The following is an 18,173-nucleotide window of genomic DNA, read 5'->3' on the forward strand; positions in this document are numbered from 1 at the left end:
TGATGGGTGGATGTTGAATGAGTGGGTTTCCTCTCCATCTGCTTCTGTTCATCTTGGGTGGCAGGGGCTTCTGGCTCTTGAAAATTGCCTTCAGTTCTGTGAAAAAATAAATAAACATTAAGTACATAGTAAAAATAATTTGGAAAATTCAAACATAGGCATCAATACTTATGGCCGTTGTCCCCTGCTAGGCAAGATGAACAGCAGCTCATCATGGTGAGGGACCTTTGGTCTTTTCGATGGAGAGCCCCCACTCCTCTCGGCCTTCCACACCTTCATGAAGCAATCCCGCATGCTCTTCTACCTTTTGTTCACATCTTCATCTGCAAAGACAAAATTGAAGTTCGTTTTAAAAATACTTGAAATAAAAAATAAAAAAAAACCTGTGGAAAAAAGTTCAAATTAAAAAAACAATGACACACTCACCGTTACGCCTTCTTTCAGCTGGTGAGAGGCTAGTCCAGGCCGGGTACAGTGCCTTACATATTTCAATCCATGCATCTTCACGCAGATTTACGCCAGTACCCGGCCACGCCTTTGTCCCATAGGCAGGGATGTGACTGGACCTCTAATAAAATACATTTGAAAGGTCCGTTTATTAACTCCACTAACATTGTCCTGCACACACAATTTATGATCCGTCACTGGGTATGTTCAGATGAAAATCTGCCGTGTACAGTATAAGCAGAGTGGATGAGATTTAAAATCTCATCCACACGCTGAATAAAATCCACTAAAAACGTATGTTCACACAGGACGCATACGCTGCCGATAAGGGCCAGATTAGGTGAGGAAACCTAGTTCAAAATGGGCTAGTGATTCCGTGAAAATGACGACAGACAGAAACCATACCGCTAGGTTTCCAAAACCATTCAGTTAAATTTTGTGGAAAGCTGCATCGTAACTTTGTTTGCCTTTCCGTTGGGGGGATACGGAAACCTCTGTTGGGACCCCACATGTCAGATTTGAAAAAATCATCTGTGTCCACAAGGCCAAAACAGGCTGTGTCCTAAAGGGGTTAATGTATTCACATGTTGGGACACCATTTGTATCCAGCAGTTTGTTGGGATTCCAAGAGACTGTCTTATGAGAACATCTTGTAGAGCACAATATTGTAATATTGTTAGTTCTAAATCCTCATGAGTGTGCGGTCTGTTTCTTTGATCCCCTTGAAATCCATGTGTATACGTATAAGCGGATGAATGTCACTGAGCTGTTCTGCTGATAGGATAAAACGGGTCATCCAAAGCTGAGCTAATGCTGGTGATCCTAATTATATTTGTATTGGTGGCTGATAGAAGACCAGTGATTCCACGGATATTTGCAAGAACAAAGGGGAGTTTGTATATGAAAAAAGGGTAGACCAAATGATGAGTACAGTTTGTCATGTGCTTCAGGGCACATTCCTACTATAATTTAATGTAAATCTGTCAATTCAATTGATAGGTTTGTCTTTCTTTTTTAACTTGTGGCATGTTTTCTGTTAAACACAACAAGCATCCAAGGCTTATAGTAATATTTGCAGGGATTTGCCTAGGCATGTGGTCTTCTGCTACAGTTGACCAACGACCACAACACGTAAATGAATGTTTGCATTTAGACCTGGTCACTAGATGCTACGATCATGCCAGTTTTCAGTAAATACAACTTTGCGACTCTTCCCTCTATCTTTCCCTTAAAGGGGTTCTCTGGTCAATTTTATATCGTTGACTTATTTTTAGGATGGGTCATAAACATCAGATCGGGGGGTGACTTCCGGCACCCCTGCCAATCAGCATTTGTTTCCGCAGCCGTTTCAGTTTATAGCCAACGTGCAGAGAGTACACATCCATAGCTGCTGTGCCTGAGATTGCAGTGTTGGTCACATTCGAGATAACAAATCTCATCCCCACGATGCAGAATGTTTGTGCAAATTTTTAAATACATAGCATGTTAGTTTATGCGTTTGTTACCAATTTTCCCCCTTTGAGTTCAATGGGAAAGTAAAAACAGCAAAAAATGTGGTGACCTGGTACAAAACATCATCTTAGTAGGCTGGCACCTCTGGGACCAGACTGGAAGCTGTAAGGCTTCGTTAACATCTGTGTCAGGGTTCCGTTCTGGAGCTTTCCGTCAGAACTAAACCCTGACTAAAGGGTTCTGTAGTTTTGACGGAATGAATACCGTAGTCGACCACACCATTAATTAAGATCCGAAACAATATGCAATGTTGAGTACTTTTGTGTCAAAAAATACAAAAGTATTGTAGGTATGATACCTTTATCGGCTAACGAGAAAAAAAAAAATATATATATATATGCAAGCTTTCAGAGCGCACAGACTCTGTTAGGCAAATGACTTAGAAAAAAGCCCAACATTTCATTTTCTCATCAAATAAAGGAGAAAAAGCACCGTAACATTTGCAAAGCAACTTCTCCAGAGTACGGCAATACCCCATATGTGGTAATAAACCACTGTATGAATACACATCAGGGCTCAGAAGGGAAGGCACACCATTTAGCTTTTGCAGTACAGATTTTGCTGGATTAATTTCTCGGCACCATGTCTCATTTGTAAAGCTCCTAAGGTACCAGTACAGTGGTAACCCCCAAAAGTGACTCCATTTGGAAAACTACACCCCTAGAGGAATTCATCTAGGGGGGTAGTGAGCATTTTGACCCCACAGGGGTCTCATAGATTTTATTACAAATGGGCAGTGAAAAAGGGAAGGAGTGCCATTTAGTATTTGGAGTGGAGATTTTACAAGATTCGTTTTTTGACACTCTGTTGCATTGAGCTATAGTACCAGTACAGTGGTACTCCAGAAAAATTACCCCATTTTGGAAACTAGATCCCTCAAAGAATTTATCTAGGGGTGTAGTGAGCATTTTGACCGCACAAGTGTTTTGCAAAAATGAGTAAACTATAGATATTGCAGATTGAAAAGTGCTGTTTTCCAGAGATATGCCATTTCAGTGCCCAATGTGTTGTGCCCAGCTTGTACCACCGTAGACACACATACCATAAAAAGGTTCCCCAGAATACAGTATTGCCCCATATGTGGTCATAAATTGACGTTTGGGTACACTGCCAGGCTCAGTTGGACTACCATTTGGCTTTTGAAGTGCAGATTTTGCTTAGTGTTACTGGTATTTCCGCTTATAATGTGGGGGTATATGTAAGCTGGGCGGGGTACATCAGGGTATATGTAAACTGGGCGGAGTACATCAGGGTATATGTAAGCTGGGCGCAGTACATCAGGGTATATGTAAGCTGGGCGGAGTACATCAGGGTATATGTAAACTGGGCGGAGTGCAACAGGTCATACATAATAGGATGATGTAATAATGGGGAGAATGAATAATCCATGGATTGGTGTGGTACGCTTTGAACCAAGCCTTTATGCACAGGCCGGTTTATTGGGTATTATACAAAATATCTGCGCTCCAGTGTTGCCTTATATTTGACTTCTTCACTAGCCCTATAAGCCGCACAAGGCCCTAAAGTTTCCTCATCTCCGCTGCATCTACAGGATCCACCTGTGGGATCCAGCAAATGATTATGTGGGGTATTTAGTGAAATTCTACTGGACCTAAAACATGAGTCTGGGCTGTCATTTAGCATCATTGCGTTTTGCGAGCCATAACGTGTTATTTTTCCGTTGACGGTGCTCTGTGAGGGCTTGTTTTTTGTGGAACGAGCTGTAATTTTTATTGGTTCCATTTTGGAACTCCATAGGGGTGATGACTTAGGAGTTAAAGAGGCTCTGTCACCACATTATAAGTGCCCTATCTCCTACATAAGGAGATGGGCGCTATAATGTAGGTGACAGCAGTGCTTTTTATTTAAAAAAACGATCTATTTTTACCACTTTATTAGCGATTTTAGATTTATGCTAATGAGTTGCTTAATGCCCAAGTGGGCGTATTTTTACTTTAGACCAAGTGGGCGTTGCACAGGGGAGTGTATGACGCTGACCAATCAGCCTCATGCACTCCACTCCATTCATTTACTCAGCGCATAAGGATCATGCTAGATCCTTATGTGCTGTCTTAGGCCTGATTTACACGAGCGTGTGTGTTTTGCGCACGCAAAAAAACGCAGCGTTTTGCGTGCGCAAAAGGCACTTGACAGCTCCGTGTGTCATCAGTGTATGATGCGCGGCTGCGTGATTTTCGCGCAGCCGCCATCATAGAGATGAGGCTAGTCGACGTCCGTCACTGTCCAGGGTGCTGAAAGAGTTAACTGATCGGCAGTAACTCTTTCAGCACCCTCGACAGTGAATTCCGATCACAATATACATCAACCTGTGAATAAAAAAAAGACGTTCATACTTACGAAGAACTTCCTGCTTCCTCCAGTCCGGTCTCCCAGCCGTTGCCTTGGTGACGCGTCCCTCTCTTGACATCCGGCCCCACCTCCCTGGATGACGCTCAAGTCCATGTGACCGCTGCAGCCTGTGCTTGGCCTGTGATTGGCTGGAGCTGTCACTTGGACTTAATCGTCATCCCGGGAGGTCAGACTGGAGGAAGAAGCCGGGAGTTATCGGTAAGTCAGAACTTCTTTTTTTTTTTTTTTTTTACATGTTCATGTATATTGTGATCGGAAGTCACTGTCCAGGGTGCTGAACCAGTTGAACTCTTTCAGCACCCTGGACAGTGACTGTCTCCTGACGTCGCGTACCGGAACATTTTTTGCCGGGTTCGGTCAAAACGAGTTCGGCCGAACCCGGTGAAGTTCGGTTGAGACGGTTCACTCATCTCTAAGACACTCCGTTTGGATGTTAGTAAACAGAAAAGCACGTGGTGCTTTTCTGTTTACATTCAGAGTTTGACCGCTCTTGTGCGAATCACGCAGTTCGCACAGAAGTGCTTCCGTGCGACCTGCGTGGTTTTCACGCACCCATTGACTTCAATGGGTGCGTGATGCGCGAAAAACGCAGAATTTTAGAACATGTCGTGAGTTTTTTTCAGCGCACTCACGCTGAGCAAAACTCACGGACTGTCTGCATGCCCCCATAGACTTGTATAGGTCCGTGCGACCCGCGTGAAAAGCACGCGAGTCGCACGGACGTATATCACGTTCGTGTAAATGAGGCCTTATACTAACACATTAACAATACTGAAGTGTTTAGACAGTGAATAGACATTCCACGGGATGTCTATTCACAATCTCTGCACTTCATTACTGTTTCTATGGTAGTTACAGCAGAGAAAGCGTGATCTCGTTGTAACCTGTCATTTACAGCGAGATCTCGCGAGATCACGCTTCCTCTGCACTTCGTCACTCTGTCTGTGGTAGTTACAGCAGAGGAAGCGTGATCTCGCGAGATCTCGCTGTAAATGACAGGTTACAACGAGATCACGCTTTCTCTGCTGTAACTACCATAGAAACAGTAATGAAGTGCAGAGATTGTGAATAGACATCCCGTGGAATGTCTATTCACTGTCTAAACACTTCAGTATTGTTAATGTGTTAGTATAAGACAGCACATAAGGATCTAGCAGGATCCCTATGCGCTGAGTAAATGAATGGAGTGGAGTGCATGAGGCTGATTGGTCAGCGTCATACACTCCCCTGTACAACGCCCACTTGGTCTAAAGTAAAAATACGCCCACTTGGGCATTAAGCAACTCATTAGCATAAATCTAAAATCGCTAATAAAGTGGTAAAAATAGATCGTTTTTTTTAAATAAAAAGCACTGCTGTCACCTACATTATAGCGCCCATCTCCTTATATAGGAGATAGGCTCTGTCACCACATTATAAGTGCCCTCTTTAAGGTATCTGGAGTCAGTCTAATGGGGGATGTGAAGTATGTCCATGTAATGGCTCATAAATCCAGGTGTTAGATTAGGGGTCTCAAACTCGGCAGGGTAAGTGGGCCGCATATAGAAAAAAATGGGAAGTTGACGGGCCGCATTACTTTCAAATTTGATACAACACAAAATTATTGTTAATAAATTACTTATTTGAACTACTAGAACACTATATTACTATAATAATACTACATTACTATAAAATTAATACTACATTACTATAATAATACCGCTAGGTTTAAAATTTGAGATATTTCTCCACGTGCTTATTTCAACAATCCAGTTTAAGTGTCGCTAAATGCAGTCCGGCGGCTCAGTTGGCAGCGTTTGGCAGACACACGTCAAGATTGGGCAGCCCCTTTTTAGATAGTGCCGCGGTGCCCTCTGCGGATGCTGCCGCGGTGATGTCAGGGGCTTGCCCAGAGCTGGAGTCCTGGAGCAGAGCCGTTTCTAGCACTCTGCCTGGGATTCCAGCTCTGCTCCTGACATCACTGTCCATATATGGACAGAGATGTCAGGGGCAACCCCAGAGCTGGAGTCCCGGCAGAGCGCTAGTAGGCTCTTCCTGGGACTCCAGCTGTGGTCCTGACATCACTGGGACTCCTGCTCTGAGGAAGCCCCTGACATCATTGTCGATGTATGAACAGTGATGTCAGGGAATTCCACAGAGTCCCGGAGCGGAGCCTATACTAGCGCTCTGCCCGGGACTCCGCTCTGGGGAAGACCCTGCACACTGTCCATATATGGACATCGATGTCAGGGATTTCCACAGAGTCCCGGAGCAGAGCCTGTACTAGTGGTCTGCACTGGACTCCGACTCTGGGGAAGCCCCAGACATCGCTGTTCATATGTGGACAGCGATGTCAGAGAATTCCAGAGTCTCGGAGCAGAGCCGATACTAGCGGCTCTGTGTCCCGCGGGCCACTGATGACCGCCCCAGGGGCCGCGTGCTCAAGACCCCTGTGTTAGATTGAGGCCTTGTGTCAATGACTGGAATCTTATCATCAGCTTGAATAACCACATTTTTTTTTCTGTCTTTCTTAAAATGACACCTCAGTATTAGGACCTTTTAAATCTGCCAAACTGTGGTCTGGTCCAGGGAAGCGTGTTCCCACTGGTGTATCCACCTCCTCCTGTTTTATTGTTAGTCTGAGGATTCATCCTGGATTGTAATTTTTGATTTGTTTTCTCCAATGTAGATTCCTTTTATCTATGCACCTAGTATACAGGATCATGTACACTACATTGGAGGATGTACAGGAGAACGTGCCAGTGATTTTATAGTCCTTCTACGTGTTTGGTATGTGGATGGTGTTTGATGACACGATGTTGCTACAAGTCTTACTACTTCTACTGCAGCAAAGAAAAGTTCTGAACAGGAGATTCCTTAGGGTATGTTCACATGGGAGTTTTTTGCAGGCTGAAAATTCTGCCTCAAAATTCTGTCTGTAATTTTGAGCCAGATTTTGATCTGCCTAAATTCCACGAAAAATGCTTTCTCTATATATTGACCTCAATGGGAGGTCAGAGACGTAAACGCCCGAAGATATGGCATGTCGCTTTTTCCCGCGTTTTTTCACGGTTTTACTGATCGCGGAAAAAAAACCCCTCCAACTCCCATTTGAAATCAATGGAAGCGTTTTTGGCGCATTTTCCGACGGGGTTGCCACGTCAAAGTGTGTAAAAAAACCTCAGTGTGAACAAGGCCTTAGGTTTAGTGGCTGTTTGTATGCAAGGAGTGGTAAATCCGGCAATATTTCCTTCAGGTTATTGTCTCTCTTAAAGAGGCTCTGTCACCAGATTTTAAGTGGCCTATCTCCTACATAATCTGATTGGCGCTGTAATGGAGATTACAGCAGTGGTTTTTATTTTGAAAAACCATCATTTTTTAGCAAGTTATGAGCTAGTTTAGATTTATTTCTAATGAGTTTCTCAATGGACAACTGGGCGTGTTTTTACTTTTTACCAACTGGGTGTTGTACAGGGGAGTGTATGAGGCTGACCAATCAGTGTCCTACACTTCTCATTGTTCCAGCCCAGCATGATCCACAGCACAGTGTGATTGTGCAGTGAAAGAAGTAAACACGCCCAGTTGCTAAAAACACAATACACGCCCAGTTGTCCATTAGAAAGGCTCATTTGCATAAATATAAAATTGCTCATAACTTAGCCAAAAATTATCGTTTTTAAAAAACAAAACAAAACGTTACTGTTATGTACATTGCAGCGCCGATCACATGCAATAGGAGATAGGGATTTGATAATCTGGTGACAGAGCCTCTTTAACTATAGGTTTTAGATCAGCAGCAATTTTCCTCAAGTTGTTCATCTGTTCATTCTTGCATATAGAACTTTTATGGTTAGCCAATAAAGGTATCATACCTACAATACTTTTGTCTTTTTTGACACAGAAGTATTTAACATTGCATGTTCCTTTTCCTACCAAGTTGTTGTTAAATAAGTTGCCTCTCTTTGCTTTCCCTCCTTGTCTCTCATTCCAATGTTCTTGCGTTGCCTTTGAGGTCACGGTTGGATAGCTAATGTCACCTGTTTGTAAAAGATGTTCTTTCACCTGCCCTGTTTTCCACCTTCCCTGTCCCTTCTAAAGGAAGCAAATGGATAGCCAAATCAAACGGTCTACCACTGTAAAAAAAATAAAAATAATGTACATGTAGATTAGTTTTAACCTATGACTCCGCGTATAGTGAAATACTTAAAGGGTGTATCAGATTTGTAAAAAAAAAATTGTGTATGGGCTGGAAATGAAATAAAAAAGCGATACTTCCCTATCCTTGCCCCTCGCAATGCAGCGCTGATGCTCCGGTGGCACTTTCTGGTGGTTGTTTACATGTACGTAGCATGTGACTGCTGCAGGCCTCGGCAGTCATGCGTTGTATTTTTGGCATTATGCCAGAAATACGATTCGATTCCATGGGAAAAAGTGCTCCTATTGTGGGAAGTGTTTGTACTGTACATTCCCCTTTCCTGGCCAATCATATCCTGGAAAATATGTCATTGGCTCCTTGATCGGTTCTAGTTTGCTCCTTTCACAAGGAGCAATGCACTGTGCACACATGGCAACGATCGGGAATGAGCGTTCATATAAATGCTCGTGTCCCCGATCATCAGCCTGTGTAAAAAGGCTTTTAGACTAAAGGTTGCCTTTCTTGTTAAAAGGTATCACCTATATTTTTTTTTTTATTCTGAATTAAAACCAGGTAGTGAAAAAATCTTTTTTGCCAGTGTATTTATTTATTTTTATTCTATTTTCTGTACATGTTTATGTGGGGGCATATACAGTTGAATCTTATAGTAGAGCAGGGCAATGCCAGTTTCTTGGTCTACTATTCATTGTATTCACGGCTCAGTGCATACAGGCGCGATTAAGTCACCACTTCGCGCCTGTCTGTGCGGAGCCGTTAGCGGCTCAGCACGCTGCACTTCTTCTATATACCGGTGTTTCAGGCAGCTTATATGTCCATGCAGTCCTTAATGCCCGTCCCATTTATTTCTTGTTTAGCCTGAATGCCCCCCCCCCCCAATGATGTATACACGGATGATGGGGGTTATATACAGGGATGATGGAGTTCCCTGTAGATGACCCCCATCATTCCTGTACACAGCTGTTTGACGGAGCTCAATGCCGCCACAGAGGGGAAAAAAGAATAACTCTGCATGACGGTCTAGAGCGGCCCTGCAGAGTTATTTGCGGACCGCCCGTACGTTTATAGTCTCTGGGCGGTCCGCAAGTGGCTAAGGGCTTAAAGGGGTTTTCCAACATCGTTTTTGTAATTTTATATACCTTTTTAATATCTGTTACCTATATTCAGACTTTGTTCCCCACCTGTTTTTACGGCTCATTTCCTTTATTATATGCTCCCTGCATGTATTATCCAGTTTGTTTATCTCGCTCTTTTGTTGTGAACGTCCGTTTTGTGTTCTGAATAAATGTTTTCTCCCCTAGTATTTTCTATCCACCTGCGATTCTCCCAAAACAGCTCCTTCATCTATCCTGGAATCGGAAGGCGGAGTAAGAGTAGATTTTAACACCCCTTCGCAGTGAGTACAGTCACGTAATTTATGACGTAACCGTACATTCTGATAGCCGGAAACAGCATGTACGTGGCTGAGCAGGAAGTTCAGACTTTGGGTTAGCGAGGCGTTACGTGACCAAAGAAGAAATATTCCGCTATGAACATCTGATGAAACGCAAGTACATTGAAAAAATATTTGGTTGTACATGTTTAGTTAGACAGAAGAAAATTTATTGGTTCCGGAAAACCGCTCTAAGGCCTTATTCACACGACAGGGCCCGAGTGTCGGCTGATGAAAACTGCCATTTTTGGACCGTTTTTCCCAGCCGTTATGCATCCGTTTTGCTTCCGTTCCGGGCCGTGTTGCCGTTATTATGACCGATTTTGATTAGTTTTGCATCTGTTTTTTTTCCCTGTCCGTTTTAAAATCGGATGAATTTCGGTTGTAAATTTTTGCCACACACTTCCCTTTGTAGATAATGCCACACACTGCCCTCTGTAGATACTGCCACAGCCCCCCTGTAGGTAGTGGCACACAGCCACCCCCCCCCATAGAGGGCACCCCCCTACCTGTCTGTAGATGGTGCCACTGTTCCAGGAGAAGTCCCTGAATTCAATGTCTTTATATGGTCGGGGATTCCGCTTCAGAAGTGCCTGACGTCACTGTCCAGTGACGTCAGGCACTTCTGAAGCGGAATCCTTGAACCTGTGGCTGGTGTTTCCGCTCCAGGAGAACTCCCTGACTTCACCGTGTCCATATATGGACACCGTGACGTCAAGTACTTCTGAAGCGGAATCCCCAATCCCCGGCCACAGTGTTGCCGAAGCTGTGGCCGGGGATTGGGGATTCCGCTCCTACAGGGAGCAAACAAATACCCTCCTTCGCACTGTGAGGAGTAGAAGGAGAGAGCGCGAGCGACGGAAGACACGGCCGTCATTCGGGACACATTCCAGTGATGGCCGTGTATTACCCGGCCCCATAGACTTCTATGGGTGCTGGTGCGGCTGGGAGAACGGCCGAAAATTAGGGCGTCCCATTTTTTGACTGCCAAGTTTCCCGGGCCGTCAAAAAAACTGTCGTGTGAATAGCCCCATTAGGGGTCTATTGTTCCTACTGCGGCCGTGTGACAGCCGTTTTACACACACACACACACACACACACACACACACACACACACACACACACACACACACACCTTACTTGCAGTGTGGCCGATCTTCAAAATGGCACTGGCTTTCCCCCTACAACCAGCTTCAGTACAGAGTGAGATAGCAGAGGACATAATGAAAGGGAGACGTTCATTATGTCCTATGCACTGTGGCTGCCGTATTCCATCTGTGTATGTTTCGTTAAGAGACACATACACAGATGAAATAAAACATGGCAGCCCCCAGTAAAGTAAGAATGTGTTAATAAAAAGAAATTGTATGTGAAAAAATAAAGTCAATATAATATTTTATTAAATAAAAACATAAATTTAAAAAAAAAAAATTTCATGACACCTTTCCTTTAAATAAAGTTTCAATAGTGTACAAATAAATATTGAAAGTTAGAAAAACAAAACAAAAAATTTTTAAGCTGGGTTCATACAGTTTTTTGCAGGCGGAAAATCTGCCTCAAAATTCCATTTGGAATTGAGTGCCGTGGGCAAAAAACGCCACGAAATACGCTTTATCTGCCTCCCATTGATATAAATGGGAGGTCAGAGGCGTAAAGGCCCGAAGATGGGGCATGCCCCTTATTTTTCCCGCGAGAAGGCATTTTCGGCCGTTTCCCCGTAAAAAAACTCGTCAAAAAACTCCCCCCTTACCATTTTTCCTCAAGTAATGTAAACAAAATAGGTATTATCGCGTCTGTAAAAGTCTGAACTATTACAATAGAACATTTATTTAACAAGCACGGTGAACGCTGTAAAAAAGCAAAACAAAAACTCGCCAGAATTTCTGTTTTCCGTTCACCTTTACCTCGCTATAAAATGTAATAATAAGTCATCAAAAACTCGTATGTACCAATAAAAACTATAGCTTGTCCCGCAAAAAATAATCCCTCACACCGCTCAATCAACAAAAATATAAGTTATAGTTCTCAGAATATGGCAAAACAAAAAAAACACATTTTCTTTACAAAAATAGTAAAACATAATAAAAGCTACATGAATTTGGTATCTTTTTACCACACGATGAAAAACCTAAAAATAAAACCCCCAAAAGATGGAAGCATCAGTTTTTCCAATTTTAGTTTTGCAGTTTCCCGGTACATTAAATGGTACTTTAAATAGAGCCAGTAGAAACTACAACTCCTCCCGCAAATAAAAGGTCTTCACACCACTCCATTGACGGAAAAATAGAAAAAAATGCATGGCTCTTGGAAGGCTGGATACTAAAAACAAAAGTGAAAAATGTCTGTGGCGCCAAGGGGTTAATGTTATGACTGAACGTAATGCACACCAAACTTAGTTTAATAAAAAGGAAACCAAGTGAGACTTACAAATTATTAATATTTTGTCGTAGTTAAACCAGCACATACAAAAAGAAATTGCTAAAACTTTTTGAGGCAGATTTTGACCTGCTTGCACTTTCTTTGCCGCGTTTTCTGTGGCGTTTTTCAGCCGCAGCCATTAAGCGCCGCGGGCAAAGAACGCCGCAAAATACCCTTTCTCTGCCTCCCATTGATTTCAATGGGAGGTCAGAGACAGAACTGCGGGAAGAAAGGGCATGGTCACTAGGAGAACAGTTGGTCAACATCATGCTAATATCAGTTTAACCCCTTCCCGCTCCTGGACGTACTAATAGAGATTGCGGCTTTTTAGGGGTTAAGCTGCCATCGCCGGCCTGCTACACGATAGCGGCCGGCGATGGTGACTATGCCAACCGGACACCAAACAATGGCGTCCTGCTATGCCATCGACGGAAGCCTAGTGGGTCCTAACTAAGTCAGGACCCACTATGCTTGCTGTCAGTGAGTAGCTGACAGTTCTAATACACTGCACTACACATGTAGTGCAGTGTATTAGAATTGCGATCAGGGCCTCCTGCCCGCAAGTCCCCTAGTGGGACAAAGTAATACAGTAAAAAAAAAGTTAAAAAAAGATGTGTAAAAATAAGAAAATAAAAGTATTAAAAGCAAAAATCCCCCTTTTTACCTTATCAGTCCTTTTATTATTAATAAAATATATAAACAAATAAACTATACATAATTGGTATCGCCGCGTCCGTAATGGCCTGAACTACAAAATTATTTAGTTATTTATCCCGCACGGTGAACGCCGTAAAAGAAAATAATAATAAACCGTACCACAATCGCAATTGTTTGGTCACTTCACCTCGCAAAAAATGGAATAAAAAGAGATCAAAAAGTCGCATGTACCTAAAAATGGTACTGATCGAAACTACAGTTAGTTACGCAATAAAGTCCTTGCATGGCTTTATTGATGGAAAAATAAAAACGTTCTGGCTCTTAGAATAAGGTAACACAGAAAGTGAATGATTTTTTACAAAACGTATTTTATTGTGCAAACGCCATAAGACATAAAAAAAACTATAAACATATGGTATCGCCGTAATCGTATCGCCCTGCAGAATAAAGTGAATGTCATTTATAGCGCACGGTGAACGCTGTAAAAAAAAAAAAAAGAATACAAAAACAATAGTAGAATTGCTGTTTTTTAGTCGCCACGCCATCTAAAAATAGAATTAAAACTGATCAAAAAGCCGCATGCACCCCAAGAAAACTACAATGGATTCCTCAAGGGGTCTAGTTTCCAAAATGGGGTCACTTTTGGGGGATTTCCACTGTTTTGGCACCACAAGACCTCTTCAAAACGGAAATGGTGCCGAATAAAAAGAGGCCTCAAAATCCACTAGGTGCTCCTTTGCTTTGGAGGCCGCTGCTTCAGTCCATTACCGCACTAGGGCCACATGTGGGATATTTCTCAAAACTGCAGAATCTGGGCAATAAGTATTGAGTTGCGTTTCTCTGATAAAACCTTTTGTGTAATAAAAAAAATGGTATAAATAGGATTTTCTGACAAAAACAAAAAATTTAAATTTCACCTCTACTTTGCTTTAGATTTCTGTGAAACACCTAAAGGGTTCATAAACTTTCTAAATGCTGTTGTGAATACTTTGAGGGGTCTAGTTTCTAAAATGGGGTGTTTGATAGGGGTTTCTAATATATGGGCCCCTCAAATCAACATCAGAACTGAACTGGAACCTAAAAAAATTAATAAATGAGGCAATACTTCGCTTCTTACATTATACTGCTAATGAGCCGTGCCCACCCCGAGATGGCCCCAGTTTTGACCGTTTGTATAAACGGAGACCCCTATTAGACCGTTTCAGTGCCCGGTTTTCCCAAGCATACACCCCCGAGAAGTGTATTTCTATTGATGAGTCCTTGGTAGATTTTAAAGGGAGGGTTCAATTCCGCCAGTACCTGCCGGGTAAGAAGGTATGGCGTGAAGATGTATAAGCTATGTGAGAGTGCATCAGGGTATACCTACAGATTTAGGATATATGAAGGGAAGGACACCAGTATTCAGCCCCCAGAATGCCCACACTTACTGGGAGTTAATGCAAAAATTGTGTGGGATTTGGTGCACCCACTGCTGGAGCAGGGTCACCACCTCTACCTGGATCATTTTTATACCAGCGTCCCACTCTTCAAGTGCCTCGCTTCCAGAAGTCCTGCAGCATGCGGCACTGCTAGAAGAAATCTGTGAGGCCTCCCTAAGACTCTGCTTGGGCAAACACTCAGAAGGGGCTAGAGCAGGGCACATTCTAGCAGCAACATATTGTGTGTCAAGTACAAGGACAAGAGAGATGTCCTTGTATTGACAACAATACATGGCCACACCAGTACCCATGTACCTGTACGAGGTACCAGTACCGAGACCCCCAAACCAGACTGCATCCTGGACTACAATAGGTACATGGGAGGGGTGGACATGTCAGATCAAGTCCTGAAGCCCTACAGCGCCATGCGGTGTGGTATAAGAAGCTGGCCGGGCACATCATACCGATGGCTTTGTACAATGTGTACGTGCTACGTCGATGTACAGGCCAGAGTGGAACTTTCCTGGAATTTCAAGAGGTGATTATCAAGAACCTAATCTTTAGGGACCAAGAAGGGGGGGCACCCAGTACTTCTGGAAGCGGGGCCACACGCATCGTTCCAGGGCAACACTTTCCAGGAGAAGTTCCCCAAACTGGCAAGAAGGGAAAAAGTCAAAAGAGGTGCAAAGTCTGCTATAAGAGGGGGATAAGGGAGAGTACAATATATCAATGTGACATGTGTCCCGAAAAACCAGAGCTCTGTATGAAAGAGTGTTTTAAAATGTATCATACATCCCTTGGTTTATAATTTACCCCAAATTTACTTACCCTGATGTACTCCGCACAGCTTATCCCCCCTCATCTTTCCCCTCTGGGCCCTGCTGTGTGCCCAGGCAGCTGATAACAGCCACATGTAGGGTATTGCCGTACCCAGGAGAACCCACATTACAGTTTATGGGGTGTATGTCTCCGGTCAAAATGCTCACTACACCTCTAGATGAATGCCTTAAGGGTGTAGTTTTTAAAACGGGGTCACTTCTTGCGGGTTTCAACTGTACTGGTACCTCAGGGGCTTCTGCATACATGACTTCGCACCAGAAAATCCCCAGTAGGCCAAATGGTGGTCCTTTCCTTCTGAGCCCTCCCATGGGCCCAAACGGCAGTTTATCACCACATATGGGGTATTGTGGCACTCAGAACTAATTGCGCAACAGAATGGGGTTTTTTATTTCTTGGGAAAATAAGAATTTTTGAGCTAAAACAACATATTATTGGAAAAAATATTTGTTTTAATTCCCAGCCGAATTCAAATAAGTTCTGTGAAGAAACTATGGGGTCTAAATGGTCACATTAACCATAAATGAATTCCTTGAGGGGTGTAGTTTCCAAAATGGGGTCACTTCTGGTGGGTTTCCATTGCTTTGATACCTCTGGGGCTCTGCAAATGCGACATGGCACCGAAAACCAAACCACCAAAATCTGCACTCCAAAGAACACACAGTGCTCCTTCCCTTATGAGGCCTCCCATGGTCCCAAACGGCAGTTTATCGCCACAAATGGGGTATTGCTGCACTCAGGAGAAATTGGGCAACAAAATGGGGTATTTTGTTCCCTGTGAAAATAAGAAATTTTGATAAAATATTACATCTTATTGGAAAAAATGACATTTTTTTCCATTTCACAGCCCAATTCAAATGGGTGCTGTGAAAAAACTGTGCGGTCAAAGTGGTAACAACAACCATAAATGAATTCCTTGAGGGGTGTAGTTTCCAAAATGGGGTCACTATTGCGGGATTCCTACTGTTTTGGCACCTCAACACCTTTTCAAACCTGGCATGCTGTCTAAAATATGTTCTAATAAAAAAGAGGCCTCAAAATGCACTAGGTGCTTCTTTGCTTCTAGGGCTTGTGTTTTAGTCCACGAGCGCAGTAGAGCCACATGTGGGACATTTCTAAAAACTGCAGAATCTGGACAATACATATTTAGTAGTGTTTCTCTGGTAAAACCTTCTGTGTTACAGAAAAAAATTTGAATAAAATTGAAATTCAGCAAGAAAAATGACATTTGCAAATTTCACCTCCACTTTGCTTTAATTCCTGTGAAATGCCTGAAGGGTTAAAAAAAACTTTGTAAATGCTGTTTTGAATACTTTGAGGGATCTAGTTTTTAAAATGGGGTGTTTTATGGGGGTTTCTAATACATAGGCCCCTCAAAGCCACTTCAGAACTGAAGAGGTACCTTAAAAAAAGGCTTTTGAAATTTTCTTAAAAATATGGGAAATTGCTGTTTTATGTTCTAAGCCTATTAACGTCCAAGAAAATTAAAAGAATGTTCAAAAAAGGATGCCAATCTAAAGTAGACATATGGGAAATGTGAACTAGTAACTCTTTTGGGTGGTATAACCGTCTGTTTTACAAGCAGATCCATTTAAATTCTGAAAAATTCTATTTTTTCAAAATTTTCTCTAAATTTTGCAAATTTTCACCAATAAACACTGAATATATCGACCAAATTTTACCACGAACATGAAGCCCAATGTGTCACGAGAAAACATTCTCAGAATCGCTTGGATAGGTTTAAGCATTCCGACGTTATTACCACATAAAGTGAAATATGTCAGATTTGAAAAATAGGCTCTGAGCCTTAAGGCCAAAACTAGGTTGCGTCCTTAAGGGGTTAATACTCAGTTTCTTTTACTTTTTTTTATAATGCTCATAGATGAGCAAAGTAAAGTGTATAGCTGTGTTGTGTTTGTATATATATTTCAATGTTAGATCTTAGTGACACATGGTGTGGATGGAAGAAGACGACACATTTTCTAAAGAGAATACTAATTTGAATGATATTAACCCTTTCATGCCGACAATCTGTACATACACGTCCTTTTCACACATACCTTGTGCTGCCAGGACGTGTATATACAGATCTCTGTTCCATCCTGCATAGCGCTTTGAAAGCGCTCGGACACCGGCTGGGTCAGTGTCCGTGGCTCCCCAGCAACCTGTTCTCTGACAGCCGAACCGATTGGTTCGGCTGCAGAGAATATGATCACCGTCATTAACCGCTTCCTGACCGCCCATGGTAAATTCATGTCGGCGCTTGCTGGGCTCTGTGTAGCGCCGACGTGAATTCACAATGGGTGTTAAAAGCGCGATCTGGGTTTCTCAGATTAGTGCTGACACCCGGATCGCACTGTTAACCCTTGCCTCTGGTGCCAGAGACATGATTGGGACCTGATTTGGTTCAGGTCCCGATCATGCGAACGCAGGGAAAATTTGTTGCCTCAACAAACTTTCCCGAGGACCGATTGCAGGTGCTGCCGTCGGTTGCATGGCAAAACCGGAGGCCATACAACGGCCTCCGGTCTGTCATTCACGGAAGTTTGACAGTTTATAACACGTTACACTACCTAGGTAGTGTAATGTATTATAGCAGCCATATGTGCTGCAGGTCTTCAAGTAAAAAAAAAAGTAATAAAAATGTTTTATAAAAGTGTAAAGACAAAAAATGCTTTTTTTCCTATAATAAGTCTTTTAGTATAGGAAAAAAACCAAAAACCGTTAAGGTACACATATTTGGTATCACGGCGTTGGTAACGACCTGCAAAAAACAAGCCCTTACACAGCTTTTTTGACTCAAAAATAAAAAAATTATGGCTCTCAGAATATGGTGACACAAAAAATAAATAATTTTATAGAAAAAGTGATATTGCGCAAACGCCACAAAACATAAAAAAAACTATATACATATGGTATCGCCGTAATCGTACCGACCTGCAGAATAAAG

At 42.7% G+C, this 18,173-nt stretch overlaps 1 protein-coding gene across 7 annotated transcripts in view; it reads left to right on the forward strand.

Moving 5' to 3' along the window:
• The window catches only part of LOC142743149 (plasma membrane calcium-transporting ATPase 4-like), a 358,269-nt gene that overhangs the window by 16,678 nt on the left and 323,418 nt on the right, over positions 1–18,173 (forward strand). The window contains exon 2 of one of the 7 annotated variants that reach the window (XM_075853598.1): positions 6,998–7,098. The exons of 5 other annotated variants lie outside the window; for them this stretch is intronic. The gene's annotated coding sequence lies outside the window, so the exon portion shown is untranslated. Of the gene's footprint in view, positions 1–6,997; positions 7,099–9,762; positions 9,858–18,173 lie in introns of all 7 variants that reach the window. One more of the 7 variants, XM_075853597.1, reaches the window with a different exon arrangement.

The sequence above is a fragment of the Rhinoderma darwinii genome, chromosome 2, assembly GCF_050947455.1.
Source record: "Rhinoderma darwinii isolate aRhiDar2 chromosome 2, aRhiDar2.hap1, whole genome shotgun sequence".
NCBI lineage: Eukaryota > Metazoa > Chordata > Amphibia > Anura > Rhinodermatidae > Rhinoderma > Rhinoderma darwinii.